We start from the raw sequence: 23,180 nt of genomic DNA, 5'->3' as shown, positions 1-23,180 counted from the left end.
GTTATATGCACTTCTTTAGATGACGAAAATTATTTTTTTATTTATCCCGCACGCACTTCGTAATGTCGAAACTCTGTTCATGCGATCAAAAACTGACACACGGTTTGTATATATATATGTATATCGATCGAATTTATGACTGCTGTTACCAGCTGTGCTGCGTCCTATGCTACGTTATGAAGTTGACGTCAGATTTCCAATCATCAACAACTAATTTCAACAACCAATCACAACGTCTAAAAATGGATGTCGTCAGATCCAACCAATCAGAAACTCGATAGCATCAAAGTGCCTTTGATGGTGTTATACTATAATATACAGACACATAAATTTTTTAATGTGTTCGTAACTTTTGCATAATCTTGAGCCCGTGCAAAGTTTTTTCTCAGCAATTACGCCACCAATAATGCTGATTTTGGGCTCATTCGATAGAGAATTTCTCAATTAGCTGAAAGTTCAATTTACAAAGTCGTACATAACTCATAGGCTTCGCAATTAAAGAAAATCACATGCCAATTTTACCCCCACCACCGCGAATCGTTTTATTCAGAGAAAGTATAGTCTCGGCGAGAGCCTCGAGCCAGCAGACGACAGGGCTGTCAATGTACTTGTCCCGAGACTCTACCGAGTCTCTTGATCCGCTAGGGTCAGCTGCTGCTTTGCTATCATGTCTTTCCATCGTAGCGAATCATAGGAACCATAGTAGCACTTTTTTCAAAAGTGTGCCAAAAAGTTACCTTAATGGTATACAAATATCCGCCATAAAGTTATCCGAAAGTTAACAGTTGTCGGAAATTTATCTTTCAGAGGTAACTTTTTGGCACACTTTTTAAAATTGCTACTGAGGAAATCCAATGCCGGAAGTTCAAATTAAACTGAATATTTCGTAAAAAAATAGGCCATAAGTGCAACTTTTTTTTGGGAATATTAGAAATCTCAAAAATTCGCCTAGGGAAAAAAAGGGTGGGACAAGTACATTGATGGTCCCTTGTTTTCTGATCATATCACGAAAAATGTGAAAAAACAATTCCATAAAAATAATCATTACACCACCTGTAAACAATTTCAACATAACTCAAATGGGAACTTTTTTCAATTTATTAGAAAATACTTGGCCTCAAATTGATATAAATTTTAATGCTGCACGTATATTAGATGGAATTTTTTCAATTGATTTAGCTGTTCGAATCAAATAAGAAGAATGAGGCATCGGTTTCCAAAATGATTTCAAGCACGATTTTTCGGTTTTTTATTTTTTACTTGTTATTTGATACTTTTGATACTTTAAAAAATAGATACAGATTAGTTTTTTTTTAAAGATAATGTTTTTTAAAGATTTGTGAAATTTTTTTCGAATTGTTCTGTATTTTTTTTTATAAAATAATTTTTTTGAAAATTTGTTAAAAAAAGTTTTTTTGAAGTTTTTTTTATAGATCAAATTATCAGCAAACGAGGGACCATCAATGTACTTGTCCCAAACTTTTTTTTCCTAGGGGAAGTTTATGGTTTGATATCACGTCTTTTTTCTCAAAAGTTCCTTATTTATGTTCAGTTGACTATAGGATTTTAGTTTGAATTTCTATGGATTATTTATGATTTTCTTCTTATAACGCTGGTTTCCACGAAAAAAGACCTATTTTGCGTCAAAATTTTACTGGAAAAAATATTTCGTCACAGGTCTGTTCTTGGACTTTGGCACTTTTTTTCCTTGTACCCTAATATGTTTTGTCAATTAGGAACCAAAGAGCACGGTGAAAAGCGGGTTGGAGGCCGGGATATGATTTTCGGCTTATAACGTTGGTTTCCACGAAAAAAGATTTAAATTTCGTCAAAATTGTACTGGAAATATTTCGATAGAGTTTTGTTCTTGGACTTTGGTGATTTTGCCCCTTCTCTTCTAATATGTTTTGTCTATTGGGAACTCAAGAGCATGTAGCAATGCGTGTTGCGGGCTGAGATATGATTTCCGGCTTATAACGTTAGGAAAAAGAAAAGAAAAGAGGAAAGATAGATCAAATTCAAGACACAACGAAATTAAATTTCGCAAATAAGGAATTAACTCTGGTAATTACAGAATTAAATTTCGCAAATGAAGAAGTAAATTTCGCAAATACTGAGTTTTGTTTCGCAATTAAAGAATAAAGAATTAAATTTCGCAATTACTGAATTTTGTTTCACAGTTAAAGAATTAAATTTCGCAAATAAACTTATTTTGTTTCACAGTTAAAGGATTAAATTTCGCAAATACTGAATTTTTTTCGCAATTAAAGAATAAAGAATTAAATTTCGCAATTACTGAATTTTGTTTCACAGTTAAAGAATTAAATTTCGCAAATAAACTTATTTTGTTTCGCCCGCCTTTAGAATTTATGATTTCGTAAAAAAGCTAAATAAATCTCAATTGATTGCCTTAAACGTTGGCACCTACCAACCGGAATTCAATCCACCCAGGAATCTTAAGGCAGAACGAACCCGAACTGCCCCCGCCCTCCTGGCATGAAGGGAAGGATTCCCCCAAGAATCTTGTGACCGAACGGAGCCGAACGGTCACCGCCCTCCTGGCAGGAAAAGGATGGGTAATCTGGCAAAAATATTGGTCCAGAACGAAATCGAACTGTCCCCGCCCTTCTGGTCAGATCGGTGCCCCAGAGTGGAAATCTTGAACCCAAACGGAGCCGAATGGGGCCTGCCCTTCCAAACTGAATCGGTGGTGATCTACGTTTTGCAAAGCGGATTCTGAGTTGCGAAGTCAGAATCGGCTGGTGAATTGCGTAAGCGAATCTGAGTTGCTCAATCTACAGATCGGCGTGCGTAGGCGAGTCAAGCGTGATGAGGGCAAGACTGGCCTAATGAGACTCGCTCTCGATGCCTTTATATACTCAGCTGATACAACAATGCGAAATAATCATAATAAATTGGCGGGCTTCGTGATATTTCTGATTCGCTCGCTTATTATAGTTTCAAACCTTTATTGCGTTTTAAAATTTCTAATTGGCCAATTTTATCTTCGGTGTGCTTCATTATTGGTTGCTTAATCGCGACCAATCGTAAATTTTTATTTAGATGAACTGCGCTTGTGCTAGAACTCACAATCGCCAATTGGAACTGTGTGATTTTCTCATTCGTACTTCGAGAAATTCGCCTATTGGCTGAATTTTTTGATTGGCTCTTGCGAGCCTGGTCGCAACAGCGCGCGAAACCTATTTGAATTTGAAATAATTGCTTCGAAATGATTTGATAAATTTTTCTTGTGTTTTCAAATTGCCGCGACTCTAGATAGCGTGTAACTCATATTTTCTTTCAAGTATCAAGCTACTCGGAATAAACCGTGCAACAGGATTTTTACCGACTGAACAAGTGACAGAGCACCTTAAAGAGAGCTGGATTATTTAATAAAATTTAGAGAAATTGATTTTTCTTGTGATCGACGTGGCACGGGTCGATAAGCGAGCCCGTCCGCTGGCGCCTCTCTCTGAGTGATACGCGGATCGCTAGTTGCCGTGTCGGTACGGCCGCAAGTTTTGTTGTCGAGCGACATCGTTCGTCTCAATACTTATCCACAGAAATTTCAAAGTTTGCAGGTATCTGCTGCGATTCAATGTATCTACGCAATGAATTTGGAAGACAGTCATTTCATATCCATCCATAAATGAGCAACTGAGGACTTTTGTAATGAATTTTTCACTTAATATTCATATTACGGTGAGAGTCAAAAAGTAAAATGAATGGCACAATATATAAATTTTATAGTTTGCAGATTTTTCCTGTATTTCAATGATACAAATCTATAGTAATATAGTGAAAAGTTGTTAGAAGTTATGATGTTACATTAAAATGACATAGCGCACATAACCTTCAAACGTTCTGTAGGTTTCCATGATGTTGGCAGGCATTATACTCAATCGCATCCAAAACTGAGCAATTGTAGACTTATTGTAATGAATGTTTTCACCAATAATTCCACATTTGCAGTTTGCAGAATAGGAATACTCAACATACACGTAATTTCATAAGTATTGTTGTCAAAATTTGTGTTTGCCTACCGCATTCCGAAGATTCAACTTTTCATACTATCAGCAAAGAAAGCATCCAAAGACTTTTTGGAACAAGTTTCAAAATTTATTACTCGACAGACCAAGTGGAAAAAGTATAACTACACTTATATCAACACCAGAAACTGTTTTGAGAATCTGATGTACAAAATGTGCGATTGATGATCATAGTCGGAAACCACTTGAATCACGTTACCACAATCAGCATGAAGAAATAGTATAAAAACAAAGGACACGTATTAGGCAACGAATTAATAATATGTATCGATCCGCTGCAAACCGATGGAGTCAAAACAAGGATCGGAAAGAGCAAAGCCAAACTCAATCGGAAGCAAAATATCGGAATATTCAAAAATAATGATGACACAAGAAATAAATTAGAAAACATTTATTCGATTGGAGTTTCTCACATTATATACTAACAGTTCCGTGTGTTCTTGTTTTATTAATTATCAACCATAATATTTCAGATCGCAAAAAGAAAATTTGACGTTATAGGTTGACGGACATTTTTCCTTACAAGTTCCAGACCTATTTTTGATAAACTGATTTGCTTTATTTATATTATTCACTAACTATGCGAACGTTTGCGACATTTGTCCCGCACTTCGTAACGTCAAACCCCGGCCGGTTCGTTACCACACAGCTATCAAAGGGAACTTTCATATATGACCTACATTATTGCACATGATATGTAATCACGCAACTGATGATATATTTACACTGGACAATATTCTGCGAACTCTGGTTTAATTGAAAGATTATCTCAGTTGACACTTATTTCCAATTCAACGAAATAGTGAAACCTTGAAAAGTTTCGTTGACATATGCATTTAGAATTGTGTTCTCAAAGCTCCCGACGTTCAAGTGGTTGAACGCATCCACTGAGAGAATCGTCTGTTATCTCTGTTATCGTACTACTGCTTGTTTCGTTGTCTTCACTTTTCGATGAATCCAGTGTTATTTCGTCGAGTAATTGAAAAAGAACAAAATCACTTGTTGGTTCCGCCATTTTATAATCGCACCAAGTCGAACATGATGTGAACGCAACCAGCGTCACCGCATTCACTTCAAATCGAACATGTTTTAGCGTTATTAGCGTTATTAGCGTTATTAACGCTATTAACGCTGTCAGCGTCCAAGAAGAATGTACCCTAAATGTGTTAGTAACTTTTGCATTTCTTAATTAGCTAAAAGTTCAATTTTCAAAGCCGTCCATAACTCATGAGCTTCGCAATTGAAGAAAATCACATGCCAACTTTACCCCCATCACCGCGAATCATTTTATTCAGAGAAAGTATAGTCTCGGCGAGAGCCTCAGGCCAGCAGACGACAGGGCTGTCAATGTACTTGTCCCGAGACTCTATCGAGTCTCTTGAAAAATATCAAAAAATCTTTTGATTCTTTTGAGTACAATTCTTGTTTAAAAATTCTTTTTTTCTATCTTTATGGACTGTCGAAAAACATTTTGTGAAAAACGAAAATGATCGATAGATTTGAAGGTTAAAATTTTTCAGGTTTCCGTTCAATTGTGCAATTATGGAATACAATTGAAATGCTTGTAGCAACGTTATAATACTAAATCACAAAAGTTCCCCTAGGGAAAAAAAGGTTGGGACAAGTACATTGATGGTCTCTTGTTTCCTGATCATATCACGAAAAGTGTAAAAAAAATTCCATTCGAAAAATTATAAAACCAAGTGTAAATAATTTCAACAGAACAATTCGAAAAAAGTTCCACATCGATGCCTCATTCTTTTTATCTTGTTCTAAAAGCTAAATCAATTGACAAAAAATTTCATCTAAGTTACGTGCGGCATTAAAATTTATGATATCAATTCGAGGCCAAGTATTTAACGGTAATTCGGAATATTTATTCTGATGAGGGAAGCATCAGGAACTTGAGAGAGTTCTAATGAATCAAAAAAGTTACCATTTGAGTTACGTGCAGCACTAAAATTTATGATATCAATGGAAGGACAAGCGTTTCATTAGTAATTCCGAGTTTTAATATTATGAAATTGTTCTATGGGACGTTTGAATAAAAAAAAAACACATTAACAGTATTGTAATTTGTTACTCTATGGTGACAGAGATTTAGAAGAAAATTGATTCCCCTCAGACTTTTAGGATCCCCTGATATTATTGACAATATTCGACGTCAGTTTTGGATCGGTACAAATTATGTTTAAATATGTGTTAAAAGTATTTGTCCGGCCCATCACTTTTCATTTTTATTTTTCATTCAAATAAAAATCTATAATAAAATAAGAAAATTGTACGGCAGAATCCGGTTGCAAATTTACTGAAATGCGATTTATTATCCGTTTAATGTTTCCAATAAAAGTATGTGTTAGTTCTTATACCAAATAGAATTATTTCACTGGAAGAAAGGAGAAGTAAAAATTGCCGTCATTGTAATATTTTCGGTCGAATCATTTTGTCGTGAGAACGATTTGAAGTCGTTGTGACGTCATAAAACCGGCATATTCGCGTATAGTAGAGTACGGTATTGGCCTCGCCCTGGCTGTTTCTTTTCTTTTAATACTTGGCGTCGAGACGCTACCGCTTCTCTTGATAAACTAGGGGGTCATTCTAGAAGCTTAAACATATTTATTGTGCAAAATGTTTTTCGTTTATTTAACGATGTACAGTAATATCCCTTGTATATTATAGGAGAATTCATTTGCAATTGTTATTAATTCAACGCAATTAAGTAAAATTATTTGGAAATAACTTTCTCAATCCCCTCTGTATGCATTAGGGTGATGAAAAAAATCGATATTTTTTTTTCTCGGAGCTCCAACGAAAATCGTTAGTACATCAAAAAAAAGTAATTTTCCCAAAATTTCAGATTTTTAAAAATTTTTTTGGATAGTGCTCAAGCCACTTTTCCATATTTTCCTGTATTTTTCTCAAAAATCGCGAAGCAAACATTTTTTTTTGCTTTCATAGCAGAAGTGTTAGTACTCCATGGAATTATAAATCTAATAAAATTTGTTCACTCTCAAAAAAATTTCAAGGCTATCTCGCATAATTTATTTCTTCTTGTCTGTATATTTAGCTATAAATGATGACATTAAAAAACGTAGCGCTACAAATAACTATTCTTGTCGTCCTTCCAAAAGAAAGGGGGAATGTACTTTGCAAAAACATAGTTATTCAAAATTACATGTTATAGCAATGATTTTCGCATTTTCTCAAGTGATTGATTTCAATTTTTCTGCATTTTTCATAGACATAAACACTCTTATGCACGAAAACTTGCTAGGGCTATGTACAAAAATGATAACGTGCCAAACGAATCTGTGTTTTGCCCAATTCATTATTTCAAAGTCTGATGTTGCACCGCAGAAAACGTTAAAATTTGGGAATTTTCTAATTTCTCGTGCGTTATAAAAACTAGTAAAATATTTTGATCGAATTCTGTTAGAAAAAAATGGAGACTAATAGATGCAAAATCGCATATGTTTATCATAAAGCTTCCAATATCGGTTTCGTAATCTTTACTGATAAAAAAAAAATTAAATTAACAAGATCGAAATAGGTCTATTTGTACAAAGTTGCCTCCCTGTACAAACTCAAATAGTTATTGATTGTAAACAAAGAGTTTGGAACTAAACATTTTTGCGATTTCGCATTCATAAGCCTACATTTATTTTCCATTAAAATTCAGACAAAATATTTTACTAATTTTTATAACCAATGGGAAAACTAGAAAATTTCCAAAGTATAACGTCTTCTGCGGTGAAAAACATGACTTTGAAAAAGAGAATTTAAATTCGGCAAAACACAGCTTTATTTGGTATGTTGTCATTTTTGTACGATGCCCTAGCAAGAAAAAAGTTTTCGTCAATAAAACTATATATCTGTATGAAAAATACAAGCAAATTGAAACCAATCGTGTGAGAAAACGCAAAAATATTTGTTATAACATGTAATTTTGAAAAACTATTTTTTTGCAAAGTACATTCCCCCTTTCTTTTAGAAGGACGACAAGAATAGTTATCTGTAGCCACACGTTTTTTAATCTCATCATTTATAGCGAAATATATAGAAAAAAAGAAATAAATTATGCAAGGTAGCCATTTAATTTTTTTTGAGAGTGAACAAATTTTATTAGACTTATAATTCCATGGAGCACTAACACTTTCTGCTATGAAAGCAAAAAAAAAATTTTGCTTTGTGATTTTTGAGAAAAAAAACAGGAAAATATCGAAAAGTGGCTTGAGCACTATACAAAAATATTTTTAAAAATCTGAAATTTTGAGAAAATTACTTTTTTTTGATGTACTAACGATTTTCGTTGCAGCTCCGAGAAAAAAAAATATCGATTTTTTTTGCATCACCCTAGTATGCATACTTATGATCCATCAGTCCTAGAAGGGCCCTTCTATTTTTATTTGAATGAAAAATTTAAATAAAAAGTGATGGGCCGGACAAGTACTTTTAACACATATTTAAACATAATTTGTACCGATCCAAAACTGACGTCGAATATTGTCAATAATACCAGGGGATCCTGAAAGTCTGAGGAGAATCGATTTTCTTCTAAATCTCCTGCCACCATAGAGTAACAAATTACAATACCGTTAATGTGATTTTTTTTGGATTCAAACGGCCCATAGAACAATTTCATAATATTAAAACTCGGAATTACTAATAAAACGGGAGGGAATTTTTATGGTTTTAAATTGTAGTGATGCACGTAACTCAAGTGGTAACATTTTTCAATTTATCAGAAAATACTTGGCCTGGAATTGATATCATTAATTTTAATGCTGTAAGAAACTTAGATAGGATTTTTTTTTAAATTTGATTTAGTTATTAAAATAAGATAAGAAGAATGAAGCATCGTTTTTCAAAATGTTTTTCAAGCGCGATATTTTGGTTTTTTATTTCTCATGTTTTATTTAAATTTTTTTCACTTTACAAAATAATTACAGATTCTTATTTGTTTTCAATGTGACGTTTTTTCAGGATTTGTGACATTTTTTCGAATTGTTCTGTTAAAATTATTTACATTTTTTTATGGAATTTTTTTCACATTTTTCGTGATATGGTCAGGAAACAAGGAAGCATCAATGTACTTGCCCCAACTTTTTTTTCCCTAGGTATATTCTGCGATCAGAAATTGAAAATTCGATTAAAGCAATCTTTTAAAAAATATTCACATACGAGACAAAAGTGCTCGTCACATCTAGATATTTTTGTACCACCTTACTCATTTGTTTTGCAGAATCAAGAAAGTTAATTGACTATTAGTAGGCAAGAATTGCAATATTTTCAGTATAGTCGTAATAGTAAAAAATTCTTTTTTAAATCTCATGTAACTTGCAATTAATGAGCTCAAGAACAGAAATCAATTGAGTGTGAAATGCGAAATTGAAACATTGGTTGATCTATCGAGGAATACTCTGCCATACATGATGAAATAAATAAAATTTACGTATATAATGTTTTTCTCATGTTTTTAAACCAATAAATCCGAACGCCGTATAATGACAAATAATTATAGTCAACAATTCAAACCATGGACGTTTGTTTTATGTGTCCAATGTTTGAAATTCGATTCAAAACTCTCATTAACGTTGAAAAAACCTCATAATAGGTATATTAGTGGATAATATTATTCACTAATGCTGTAGTATTGTAGTAGATTCGAATATTTTTTCACGGTTTGAAATCATTTTCATTGTGAGATTTAAGAATTTTTGTTTACATTTTTTCTGGTATAATGCGAAAACGGGCGATCATCGATGTTCTCTTCCAAATTTTTTTCCCCGAGAGAGAATTTTTTCGATTTTATATAAAATCTTTTTTCTGTACTAGATCTAAACGATATAAAAAGTTTTTCAATAAGGTGTTTTAAAGTTTTTCAATGTTTTTGTTGTGATGTTTAAAAATCAATTCTCCAATGATTTTAGTCAAGTTCTGTCCATTCCATAATAATTTTTATATTATTCAAATGTTCGTAGTGATCTTCGTAATGTTTATGAATTTTCTCCATTTTCGCGAAGTTTTTTCGCTTTATTTATAAATATTCCTTTCTATTTTTTTGATGAAATCATTTTGAATAAAAAATATATGAAGGATTTTTAATGAAACAAATGTATTCGTTGATTTTTCTCAAATTTTTATAGAAAGAAAGAAAGAGAGAGAAAAAAACATATAATGCTCACCAAGTCGACCAGAATCGGCAATTTTTAGAAAAATATATTTCATTCAGAAGCTAGACATTTTTATTTTATTCAAAAATGGCTTTATAATGACTTTTTGAAATATTCTTTTTCATTTATATCAGTATATGCAGAGATGCAAAGTAGATGTACACATGTCGATGCACAAAATTTTCAAATTCTTCATGTAGTCACTGAGGTTCAATCAGAAAAAGAAAAAGTATAGACCGCTTTGAGCCCAACAGAATTGTTTATGTTTTAATATATGCATTGCATTCTGAAACGATGAATTCTTATGGTATTTATAAATGAGCCATTGATGACCTTTTGTAGCATTTTGAATTATTTTTATTATCTATTTTTTCTATTCACATTCCATAATCAAATAATAGGAAGTGATTATACTTGGTGCACATGTCAATACACAGAATTTTCATAGTTTGCAAGTATCCACTGTGGTTTACTCATCTACATTTTCTTACCACAAATTCATTAAAGTAGTCATGCCAAAACTAAAAGTAAAAAGACAGCGTACTGAAAAGCGAACAGAATTTCAAATTGTTTAATGTATATGTGCATTGGCTTTCGACGACAACAATTTCAGCCCTATTCGCTGAAGTAGTAGGCGGCTGAAGACTTTAGTAATGAATTTCTTTGTTTATATACTACAGTTGCAACTTTGATACTATGGAAAAAACATTTCAGAATTTCCTGAGCCACATTTTTGAAAGTTATTATGACACATTTTAAAAAAAAGTGAAAGACATGATGCATGTTGATGCAGCAACCAAAATGAAGTAATTTTGTATGTCTCCATGGTTATACGCAGATAAAATATTTGATCGCATCCAAAAATGATCAAGTGTAGACTTGCAAACATGAATTTTTCAACCCATAATGCCAATCGCAAACATGACGTGGAAATACTCAATATATACATGTCACTTAATCGTGTAGTCAAACTTGAGGTGTCCATTGCATTTCCAAAATACAAATTTTGATATCACGTGGAACAAATCACCCAATGGCTTATTGAAATAAACTTCAAAATTCATCATGTAACAACTCAAGTAAATATCTATGTATTTACTCGGCACAAAGATTTTTTTCAAACTGGGGTGTATAAACAAGCGATCAGATCGAACAAGAGTTATTGTCATAAATCTTCAAACTATGTTGATGAACTCAATGAGAGAAAATAGAAATACACAACATACATATAGTCCAGAGAATGAACAGAAATTGGTATGGATAGCTAAATATTGGTAAGCTTTAAGGATATAGCTAATTTTGGTAAGATTGGTAAGCTAAATAGGTGGAAAAAAGGGACTGGAGGGCACGGCCAAACTAAATGTAAGAGAATATGACAAAAATACATGGGATCAGATATTTTTATTTGATAAGTTTTTAAACAGTTATTGGAATTCATTTACATTCAACCAATTATTCATTCAAATAAATCTATGTTTAAAAACAATTCACGATAGGAAAGGAGGACACAATTAATGAGATCATGGCCACTATTTAAAAATCTGCAGAAAAATCTGATTTTTTTACACAGCATAGAAAAATGTTCGAAAATGGCGGTAAAAAAAATTGAGGGGAGGTTACCGAACATTTAAGCAAGAAAATAAGTATTAAAAATTGGACATCGTAGTGGCAGTAAATGGATCGTGATTTTTCAATCAAATTTAAGGGATCGTAAATGCTGGAAAAAAAAAAATTAAATCATATACGTATTCGTTGAACATTTATCTTGTTAACGGCGTTATAAAAATATCAGGTCACCGAAACTTTAAGAATGAAATCATAAATTAACTACGATTATCGCTCACGATGAGTCGTTGAATACTAGGTTCGGTACGACATCGGCAACACCGTTCTATCAGCTGTTTATATATATGTATATCGACGTATATCGTGTTTAGTTGTGACGTGCTTACATTAGTGTATCGGTATTGTACAGGCGTGTATACTTTCTCAGTATAATTAATAGAAAAATGTTTTTCTGCCCTCCGGGCCGAAGTTGCCGCATTCCGCCTGCGTCGGACAGAAAAATCGTATACATTCATGGGAGTGAAATTAGACCACCTCAAACCGCGTGCTTATCGCGGACAATTCTGCCCGCGGTTTGAAGTAGTCTATTTTTCCTCCCTAGGTGTGTAATATACTATTGTTCATATTTATACAAATATTGTGATAACAAAAATGTTTGTAATCACAAATAATGACGTAACCTCAAATTCAAATAAATTGTTGGTTATGTGTATCAAATCATATGTGAACGACAAGCCATCAGTTTACCGTTGGCAAGGTAGATATATCTCTCCACCAACAACAAAGTTGCCAAATCAAAAAGTTAACTAGTCAAATTTTTACTAACAATGATATTTTTTTTATATAACTGATAATAACAACGGACTAATTGATTAGTTATGTTAATTTTTAAATCTATAAATTTTGAGAGAATATAATAGCACCAATCCTTTATCATGACAAAAAATTCAGTTGTTCAACGCTCGTGTGGTGGGCATGATCTCATTAACCGATCATCACGAATTTATCCAGCACACGATACACACATTCCGAACCTCGCATTGTCAAAACAACATAACCCTCTTTCATAATATCTTGGTTATCTATATAGCGACGAGGTGGAGGTGCTGACATGTGACGTCAGTCCGCGACACCGCCGCGAAGTTAGACCCAGGGACATGAGGTCTTTGATGATGGTATTATATACAGACACGTCGAATTTATAAATGTGTAAATAGCTTTTGCATAATCTTGAGCCTGTGCAAAGTTTTTTCTCAGCAATTATGCTACTGATCGTGTTGGTTTCGGGCTAATTCGAAAGGGATTTTGAAAATTAGTCTCCAAACTAATTTTCGCTTAACAAAACATTTCTTGAGCTCCGCAATTCTAGAAAATGACATGCCAGTTTTACCCCCACCACCACGAATCGTTTTATTCAGAGAAAAGATAGTCTCGACGAGAGCCTCAGGCCAGCAGACGACAGAGCAGTCATTGTACTTGTCCCGAGACTTTACCGAGTCTCTTGATATTACGATACGTGTGACTTAAGGAAGTACCCTCGGTAAATAAATTACCAAACAGAAAATTATAAAAATTTGTAAAGATGTCAAAATCTTTCGAAAAATGGGTCAGTTAAAATTTTGTGACCTTTGGTTGACTTTGAAAAGAGATATCTATGATTCAATTTGAAGCGGTTAACATGGAGTCTTATGTGAATCTGTGATTCAGACGCACTTTTTAATTTATAACGTTGAAGTTAACAAACAGATTTTGATAAAATTTGGAGAAGATATAAACGAATGTCCAATGAACATTTTTCTTTTTGGAAAACATGCAAAGCTTGCTTGTGTTCTAAGAAATGACTGGAAATAAGACAAGGTTTTTGAGCAACACGCAAATGTGGCAACACCGCAGAATTGTAGGTTATGGCGCTTCATTCGACTATAAGTTACAGCAGCACTTTCGAAACCGTCTGAACATGCGCAAATTGAGTCAACGATAGAAACACAGTATTGCAAAAGAAATATTATACATTTGTAACGAAAATTTTGTGTGTTTCATGCATCAATTATTTTCGGAAACAATAAGAAATATAAAATATGAAAAGAAGACACCGTCAATTCAATCATTTTTGAAGTCTTCTTTGAGGTTAGGGATGTTTCTTTTCCCGTACACACTTCGGATTTCTTTACCCACTGATGAAAAACGAATCACGCAAGAAGCTGGGTTTCCTATACGCGACTATACGTAGATTCAATGCTTGTGATTGTACGTGAGCACGCACACTAACCCAGGGGCTACGGTGTTGCCGAAATATATACTACGTTACCCATATTGAAGACTAAAACTCTCTTACTCACTACGTACCGAGGGTACTTCGTTAAGTAGTCGATTATTGCACGGCGTGAAGTTAGCACCCGAGCGCAGCGAGGCCGCGTCGGCTTTCATTTCCTTGCATTTCAATCTCATTTGACCACCATTTGACGTATTTCGTTGGGAGTGAGTCTATACTCGTCGACTTCATCGTGCCATTTGATTATCTTGAGTACTTCGACGTCACCACCGACTAGCCAATCACTAGATTCGCAGATAATTTTGACGTACGGATGCCGCTGATCGATTGTGTCGAATTGGCGAGCGCATCTTTCCTCTTTCCGATGATCGTAAAATTCTGGTTTTCTCGAAATATAGCTAAAGATTTACCAGCGTATCAAAGGGTTATAGCAGAAAACTTTCCAAACAATTTTTATTCGCAGTGCTTATCGCCATACTATTGGCACAGATTGGTTCACTTCTGTTCCTTTGTCCCTCAAATATTTCAAATGTTGAGTTCACAGGAATTGGTCTTCTCACATGAAAACAATCAAGAGAGCTGCCCAACCTGAAAAAAAATTCCAAACCCCAAAAATTATTGAATTTTTGCTATTTTTGTTACAAATAAACGTTTAGAATTTTGACTCAACAAAAATAATTAATTGAAGGAGAAATAAAAAGGACAAACCTTCTTTCAAAATTTGTAGCTATTGTACATTGATTTTTGTAGTGCTCTATCAGATCGCTCAAACTATCAAATTTCTCATCGCTACCAACGCCGTATTTTAGATGCTGAAAACTTATTGATCTTCCCACCTGCGATAAGATGGTCAATTGAGGAAATCGTCGTTTATAAAATACTCAAAACAGCGATGTAATGCTTTCGAACTTGAGATCATATCATAATATGAGTAACAAGATCATCAGTCCTGACCGACAAAACGATTCCTGGTTTGCTCTGCGATTCGCGGTCGAGAAGCGATCCGTTTTTTCTCGCTCGAACATATCAAACTTTCGGCTTCTTAGGCGGATGAATGTCCATGGCACCACCTTTCGGTTGTTGGATCCGCACAATCAAGAAGATATTTTAATTCAATAACTTGACCGTTTTTTTATTCTCTCAATTGTCCACCATTTTCCATGTAAAACTGGGCGAGCTCCGAGAGTGTGGCAAACTTTTCACCTCCATAATAAAGATCGTAAAAATCATCAGCGTTCTGAATCTTGATATGAGTCACTTCACTGTTTCACCTGTAAATAACGAGAATCTTATTATTTCACTTTTTTATTCACCCCAACAAACACATTATCCGTGCTTAAAATATTTTTCTTACCTAACGAACAGTGTAAAGTCACCGGGATTCAAAGAGCTTGGATGTCCCAGAAAGGAACTGTCGTAACCACGTGTTCCATTAAAAGTCGCCACGTTGGGATGAAACAATGTGTATGACTGGCTAAACTCCGCCAACTGGTCACAAATAGTTTTTCGCAGTTATTAAATAATCTATTGACTACTAAACGTTACAACGCAATTATTTGAGACCACCTAACGATTCTACATCGATTTAGCTTCATGTTTAAACGATTGAATGGATAATGAAAATTATTCGGCCAACTTTGCTTTAATTTTATTTATTTAATTAAGAATGAGGACTGACCACTAAATATTTAAATTACGCCACTAATCACCACCTAACGATTATATTTAGTTTAAAATTAATTAAAATGCGATTGGTTAATTAAAAACTTTTATAGCACCGCTTGATCTAAACTCGCATTTTAGTCACGCAAAAGCGTGACTAAAATGCGGTTTTATGTCATGCGGGCTATAAAATAGTATACGATACTCGTGAATTAAGCTGCTCTATTATAGCACGGCGTGTGAAGTTAGCACCCTCGCTATACGCTCGGGCGCTAACTTCACGCCGTGCAATAATAGGCAGCTTAATGCCCGTTTTCTCCAACGTTAATCTGAGTTTAAACTCGGTTCATCCTATCTGGAAATTATATGAAAAAAATTGAGCTGAGTTTGAACCGCGTCGGAGAAAACGGCCATAAGTCACACGTATCGTAATGTACTAATTTGCCCGGCTAATCCCCACCGACTGATCGACTTTGTCCCTGCCAACTGGTCTCTAGTTTTTTCAAATTATCAAATAATTTAATGACTACTCAACGATAAAACTTGATTATTCGTGACCACTGAACGATCTTCTATTAATTTAGCCATTGATTATAATCGATTTGAACAAAAAATAAAAAAAATTCGGCTAACTTGCACCCAAATTTTGTTTAATTTTGTTTATTCGATTATGAAGTAATTAATTGCCACAAAACATTTCAAGTATACTACTAATTACCACTTTACAATTCTCTTTCGATTGAGACTTATCAACATATAATCGGTTGGGTGATAATATAGCGTTGACTGCTATATACTGCTGCTTGTGTTTTCCGCTCGGCACTCTCTGCTCCGCTTGGGCTCTGTTTTCCCTGGTGGCTGTGGATGGCTATAATTGGGAATTGTACGGATGTTGGTAACGAAGGATCCGCCAAAGCTGTGGTACGAAAAGAATGGTTGAGGGATGCGTTTCGTCTCGGGCTACCGTAGGTGACGCACGTGTGCTGTGCCTATGCGTTGGTGTAACAACCTATAAATTCCGCCCGCGCCTAACGTTGTTTTCGTTATCATTTATTCTGGCTAAGTTCATGTGGAGTGTATATATAAAGAGTGTATATAGTTGGCAATGCCACCAATTGTTAGATTTAGAGTAAGAGACAGAGACACTGATCAGTGATTTCTTTTTTTCTTAAGGACATAAAGGTTCGCGGGGACCCTTAAAACCCGGAAAATGTCCACGGACAAGCCTAATCCAGTGCACCCTCGTGAACAACAATCTAACAGTGACTCAATGGCAAAGCTGAAGCATGACATTAAAGCTTTCGGCAAATTATACGAGCATTCTAGCTACAACAGAATCTTCGAAAACAAAACGACCAGACCAAATATGACGACCAAGCGACGCAGCGTTTCCTCGAGCGAGTCTGACGAAGGATCATCGAGAGAAAGCGAAAATAACGGTCGCCAACAACAACAACATGGTGAGAAGGCCCCCGAGAGCGCAGGCGCACCCAGAGTTGCCACTTCGTAATTTTGAAGTGTACGAGATCTATGAAAAAAGTGTACTAGATAGGTACTAAAACGTATGAAAAACTATTATTATTATTTTCAACGATCTGCTGTGCTCCAGATGGCAGCACTAGGCACAGTGACGTGAACGATGAAACGAGAAATTGCAGGGAGCGCGGTTTTTGTATAAGTTTGCAGCGGCTGGCGAGATGCGAGATTATTTTTTGTTTCGTCTTCAATCCATGACTATTTTTAAATTTATGATGAAGGAAAAGGAATCTTTGAACCGTTGTTTTTTCTACAAGAATTCCAACAAAATGCAAAGATGAATGTAAAAGAGTGAAAGGCACATGCGCTCGAATAGTTTGACTAGGCTCGCCAATTAGCTCTATTTTACAAAAAAAAAAAAAACATTATGCTGAAATAATTTTTAGCCGATAATTTATCAGTCTCGTGGGTTTAATTCGAGAAACAAAAAAGTTTTCCAATGATTATTGATATTTATTAATATCCAATGATCGAGATTGATTTCGAATAATGATTATCTCCATTTATATTCACGGTGAATTAATTCCAGTACTTTCCGACTTACTCAGACGATTATCAATGATTTCAGCTGAGAATCGATAAGGGTTTGTTTAGTGTAGTTTTCATTTATTCATTTTCATCTTGTATTTAGAATAATATTGCCTATTACATTTTGACTAGGAACTTTGATTATTTCAATTTCAATTTCAAGCATCAATTCGAGTATAAATAATTAATGAGATTAATTTTTAAATGACGTTTTGTCTAAAAAGTAGAATTTTTTTGACTGATCAACATACTCTCTTTACATTTAATGACTTTTTGTATCGTGAAGCGCAATGTTTTTCATGATTTTACATACAAGATATTATAAGTTATTGCAGCGAAATTTTGGATGATTTAATCATCGTTGTCTCATCGATTTCGTTAAGGTAATCGTAGATGAACTTGACACTTTCCGTTCGGCTTTGTTGATGGCACGGAAAACCTGTTACTTGTTTTCTAGATGAAGCTCGAATAATTCAGCAAGGTTTTGACCCATGATTCTTTTTTTCGAGTTTGATGTGCGATCATGGAACCTTCCAACCGTTGTTTCGTATTTTATCTGATTTATTTATTTTGCTGTCATTTTCTTCGATAGCTGTAAAAAAAGTAATAAACAATCATTGATAATCAAATTCAATATGAATAATTGAATAAAAATAATAAATGAAAAAACGAAATAATTGTATTTGATTTAGTAGCATGGGAACGAAAGTACAATTGTACTCTTAATTTATTAACTTTCATCTTTTGTCAATGATCACGAAAATATTGAAAATAATATAAATATTGGAAAGGTCATGTACTTACTGATCAGACGTTGGTTGTACCTTGAACGAAGATTTTTTAGAAATATTTCCTTTCTATTCAATTTTTCATCTTTTGGATTGCTAATCGATTGCCATCTCCTGTCGTGACGTTGTCTTTAACAGTTCTCTTTTTTATCGCCAGTTTTTTGATTGCCGATTTGATTTTCATCTCCTGCTGTGATGTTGTCTTCAACAGTTCTCTGTTTCATCACCAATTTTTTAATGTTGATTTGATTTTCATTTCCTATTATAACATTGACTTCAAAAGTTCTGAAAAAAAAGAATTGAATCCCAGATGATTAATGCATTGCTTGAAGAATTATTATTATGTCAGCGTCATAAAATCTACCAGAAATGATTCCTTGATTTTGCACTTCATATATCATTTCAAAACAACGAATGAAAGAAAAATGCAATGGACAGAACAAATGAAAAAAAAACAACAAAAACGGCGTACTTTCTAATTGCACATACCTCATTTTGTGATATAATATCAAAACTAAGGGTTTTGAAGACTCATCATTCGGTCAGCAATTCGTCAATAATCTTTGCGTTTTCGTCTGATTCCACATTATGCCCAGCTTCTACGTCGCGTGATTCCAAATCACATTTGTGAGTAGAAATACGTTTTAAGAGTGACGATGGGGGTTCCCATTTATAACAAGACCCATTGGACATCTCTTTGGCAAGGAGCAACGAATTGCAGGTCTCGACATGCAGTTTACTTCGAAGTTTTGATTTTATTAAATTCAGCTTCGAGAATATACGTTCAGTAGCTGCACTACTGTTAGGAAGAGATAAAATACTCATTCCCAGTTTGTGTAAATTCGGAAATAATGATTCTCCATCTTCTTTTATCCGGCCAGCTTCAAGCCAAAATTCTTCCAAATCGTCGATATTTTCCAGTTGCTCTTTAAATTGAAGTAACGTGCGCCACTCGGAATTGATGTGTTCGAATGAGTCTGGCTGAACGATATTTGGAAACAACGTTATGAGCGATATTATTGACGAATATGCACCACTCAACACATTTTTCGGAGTTAGTACGTTGACTGCTTTCAAAATCGGATTATTGAAGTCAATACGACTTTTTATTTGACTTGCGAGACATACGAGAAAATCTAACGCCCGTACTTTGAAATCTCGAAGTTCCTGACTCTTAAGAGTTGTGAATAGGAGCTCAGTTTTTGCACCAAAGTACATCTTGTTGATGTCCAAGTATTCGCGACAATTATCAATGATAATACGAGCAATTTCAGTTTTTTCGAGATAGCTTTTTTTCATGAAACATCCCAAGATAACTCTTAAGTGTTTCTCGACGGTACTGAGCAAGTTTGTTATCATCGGTTTTTGTCTTTGAAATATCAAATTGATTTTATTAACTATCTCAAGAACGAACAACAGGAAAGTGTAATACACTTTATAAATCGGATTTCGCAAAGCGTGGAAAGTGCATTTTGCAGATTGCAAGCTGTCTTTTTCCGAAGTTTTAGCAAAAAATGACTCGAGTGCATCCCACTGTTCTAAAATCCGGTTGATTACATTCTCAAGCGATAACCAACGAGTTTGACAGAGCTTCAAGATTTTGTGTGGCTGAACGTTTGCAAATGCTTGGAAACTTTTCAATTCCAGCACATGTTTAGGGCTATTGCTGAAATAGCTGTAGATATCTCGGGCTAAATCCTCCAACGTTGTTGGAAGTTAAAGGCAAGCTGCCGATGAGCATAAATTCATTGAGTGGCAAAAACAACCCAATACGAAGAGATTTGGAATTTTAGCCTTAAATTGAACTTGGACTCCATTCACATTTCCCATCATGACAGAACAGTTGTCAGCAGCAAAACCTGTATATCAGAATTATTATTATTTTTTTTTTTTTTAATTTATATACCGGGGCTGGGGAAAATGCATTTACGCACTGGGGGGGGGGGGGGGGGGGCCTATAAGGCCCCCTGTGTGCCGGACTCTCCATTAGCGAAACTACCGGCTAAAAACCCCGTCCCCGGTCTCCTAGCAACCACCCCGGAACCGCTTTCGCATTACTTCGGGGTGGCGCTCTATCTCCCTGAACGCCCCTCAGGGCGTCCCATCCTCCACGAAGGCCCGCTTGCGGCGGAGGACGACCTCGACAAAGAGGTCGACCTCCGCCCAAGGCTCTTCGCCCAGGAGCATAACCCGGACAATATTATCCGGAGTTATGCTTCCGTACCTTTCCTCCAGTGGGGCCCTCCACACTCTCCATTCCTCGCATTCGAAGAACGTGTGGAGGGCATCGGTATATCAGAATTATAATAAAAGAATATTATTTGTTGTTGTAAATCAAGCCATTGAAAATAAATCGATAAATTACAGTTTTTACTATCTGAATAGGAAACGATCCTTTATCGTTTTATCACTCCATGTAGATTTGTATTATTTAGCCAACTGCGGGCAATCTTTTTTGAGAAACGAAAAATATAAATGAGCGAAAAATGAGATCTCAAGACATGAGTGAAAAATTTTGTTGGATTGATTGGTTCTTTAATGTAAATTAAAAAAATATAGAGTATTACAAACTTCACTTACCTATCATGTTGCTCAACGGGATGTTGTTTTTTTTTCAAAAAGATTTTTCACTGCCTCACACAGAGCATCCGCAGTGCCTGCTTTGAGTTCGATTAGAGATAGCAGTCTATCTCTTATGCAGGAATAATCAAAGTAGCGCACAACAACAGCCAAACATTTTTCCATAGAAATATCAGTAGTTTCATCAATAATAAGAGAGAATGGATTTTTTCTGATCACTTCGCATACTTTTTCTATACTTTCCGGTGCAAAGTGATTGCAGATTATAGATGTTCCTTTTGTTCTTCCACACTGAATTATTTTTGCAATTTTGGAATCTGGACACAAGTGCTGGATAAATTTCGGCAAGTGATCTAGAATGCTTATTGGCAAATTATGTTCTGTCACAAAATTGAGAATTTTTAATACAGCTCTATTTTGAACCGTTTTTTGTGATTGAGTCTCCAATATTGCTTTGTCAATTCTTGTGCTGACATTACAGAGGGCTCGAGATCTTTTTTTATGATAGATGATGTCATTGTGCCGTGCCAAGTGAGTAACATTACCTGTGATTATTTTGTCACAGGTTTTGCAGCGTGTTTTATCGTCTTTTGCTTCAACCCAAGAATACATTTTTCTCCACGCATCTTTGAATTTCTGTTTATAAACTTTTTTTTTCCTTTTTTGGAGTTGACACACTCCGTTCTTCTTTATCATTTGCAGAAGGTACATCTTCGAGGTCACTTATCTCTTCATCACTTTTTTTAAAGAAATTTCCAGCATTTGTTGACACGTTAACAGAACAAGGATTGTCTTCACACTCGCTATCATCGTAATTTCGCGGAGTCTGGTCTATTGACAAACGACGAAATCTTTTCTCCGTTCTTGTTTTTTGTTGACCTGATGAACCAGGCTGGCCTTCGTCTTCTTCTTGTCTCTGCCTTTTTAGTCGAACAACAAATCTTTCCATACTCAGTGATTTTAGAGAGACCGATATTTCACCATACACAACACAAAAAAACACACGACTCAAACTTTCAGTTTTTTATTTTCGTGAATGTGGAGTGTGGAGATTTATAAATTTCGGGACATCCACGGTCCGCAATATAATTCGAACGAAACGTTTTGGTCTCCACCTGCCACCAGCTCCACTTAGTGACTACATAATACATAAGATATTCTTTGTTTCTATTCGCTCTCCCTCCCACCCGGAAATGTGTCCGCCAATCAAATGTAGCTGTACGATGACTAGTCAATAACAATCTTCTCGCTTCATATATATCCGTGGAAAGATTCGATATTCCATGAAAAAAAAAACGTTACATGCTCGTTTCTTAAAAAATTCTTATTTTCAGAAGAACGCGTTCATGGGCAAAATTTATCGGCGACACTAATTTCATATAATGAGCTTATTAGTCATAATTTTTAGTATATTTTCATTAAGATCATGATTATAATTGGGCAAAATAATGAAAGATTGCTGGAAAAATAATTCATATACAGTTTGAGATGGTAAGTGCGAGTAATGTTAGAAATTGTACTGAAAATCGTGAAAAAGTATCAAAATGTTTGTTATAATGTATTAAAAAACCATGAAATGTACTAGCGTACTAAGAATCATTAAAATGTACGAGAAAAGTACTATTGTACTAGAAGTGGCAACGCTGGGCGCACCTGGCGGATTCAAACCGCCCAAGAGATCGGCCAAACTCAGAAAGAAAGTCGATAAGGCAGAAACCTCTACTTCCAACCGTTTCGACAGCCTATCGGACACCAAGGTTCCTAAATTACACAGGTTGTCTCATCCCCACTTTTTCTATGGCGTCACAGAGAATCCTGTGCGACAGAGACACACAAATTCCGTCTCACTCACTTTGCTCATGCGCGTTTCATGGCAGTCTGTAGTAGGAGCGTAGCAGCCGGCAGCCGCTCAATATAGGTATAACAATGCTTCGAACCCTCTCAGCGTTTATGTAGTACAAAGTGAATTTTTATATATGATGCCAAATGGCCGAAGCAATATCGTGCCAGTTATGAGATGAAGGGA

General features: G+C 35.0%; 2 long non-coding RNA genes across 2 annotated transcripts; both read right to left on the bottom strand.

The window, feature by feature from the left end:
* Positions 1-14,474: 14,474 nt before the first annotated feature.
* LOC122413639 (uncharacterized) lies at positions 14,475-15,530 on the bottom strand. The gene is made up of 3 exons (XR_006261592.1): positions 15,415-15,530; positions 14,769-15,331; positions 14,475-14,648 (listed from the first exon to the last, which is right to left on the bottom strand). It is a non-coding gene; the product is annotated as an uncharacterized lncRNA (long non-coding RNA).
* Positions 15,531-17,653: 2,123 nt separating this feature from the next.
* Positions 17,654-22,270, bottom strand: LOC122413638 (uncharacterized). Its single transcript, XR_006261591.1, has 4 exons — positions 21,155-22,270; positions 19,064-20,433; positions 18,591-18,859; positions 17,654-18,378 (listed from the first exon to the last, which is right to left on the bottom strand). It is a non-coding gene; the product is annotated as an uncharacterized lncRNA (long non-coding RNA).
* Between the last annotated feature and the right edge of the window lie 910 nt (positions 22,271-23,180).

The sequence above is a fragment of the Venturia canescens genome, chromosome 7 (assembly GCF_019457755.1).
Source record: "Venturia canescens isolate UGA chromosome 7, ASM1945775v1, whole genome shotgun sequence".
Taxonomy (NCBI): domain Eukaryota; kingdom Metazoa; phylum Arthropoda; class Insecta; order Hymenoptera; family Ichneumonidae; genus Venturia; species Venturia canescens.
Note: the sequence above shows the minus strand (reverse complement) of the source record. Positions and strands in the feature narration are given on the sequence as shown.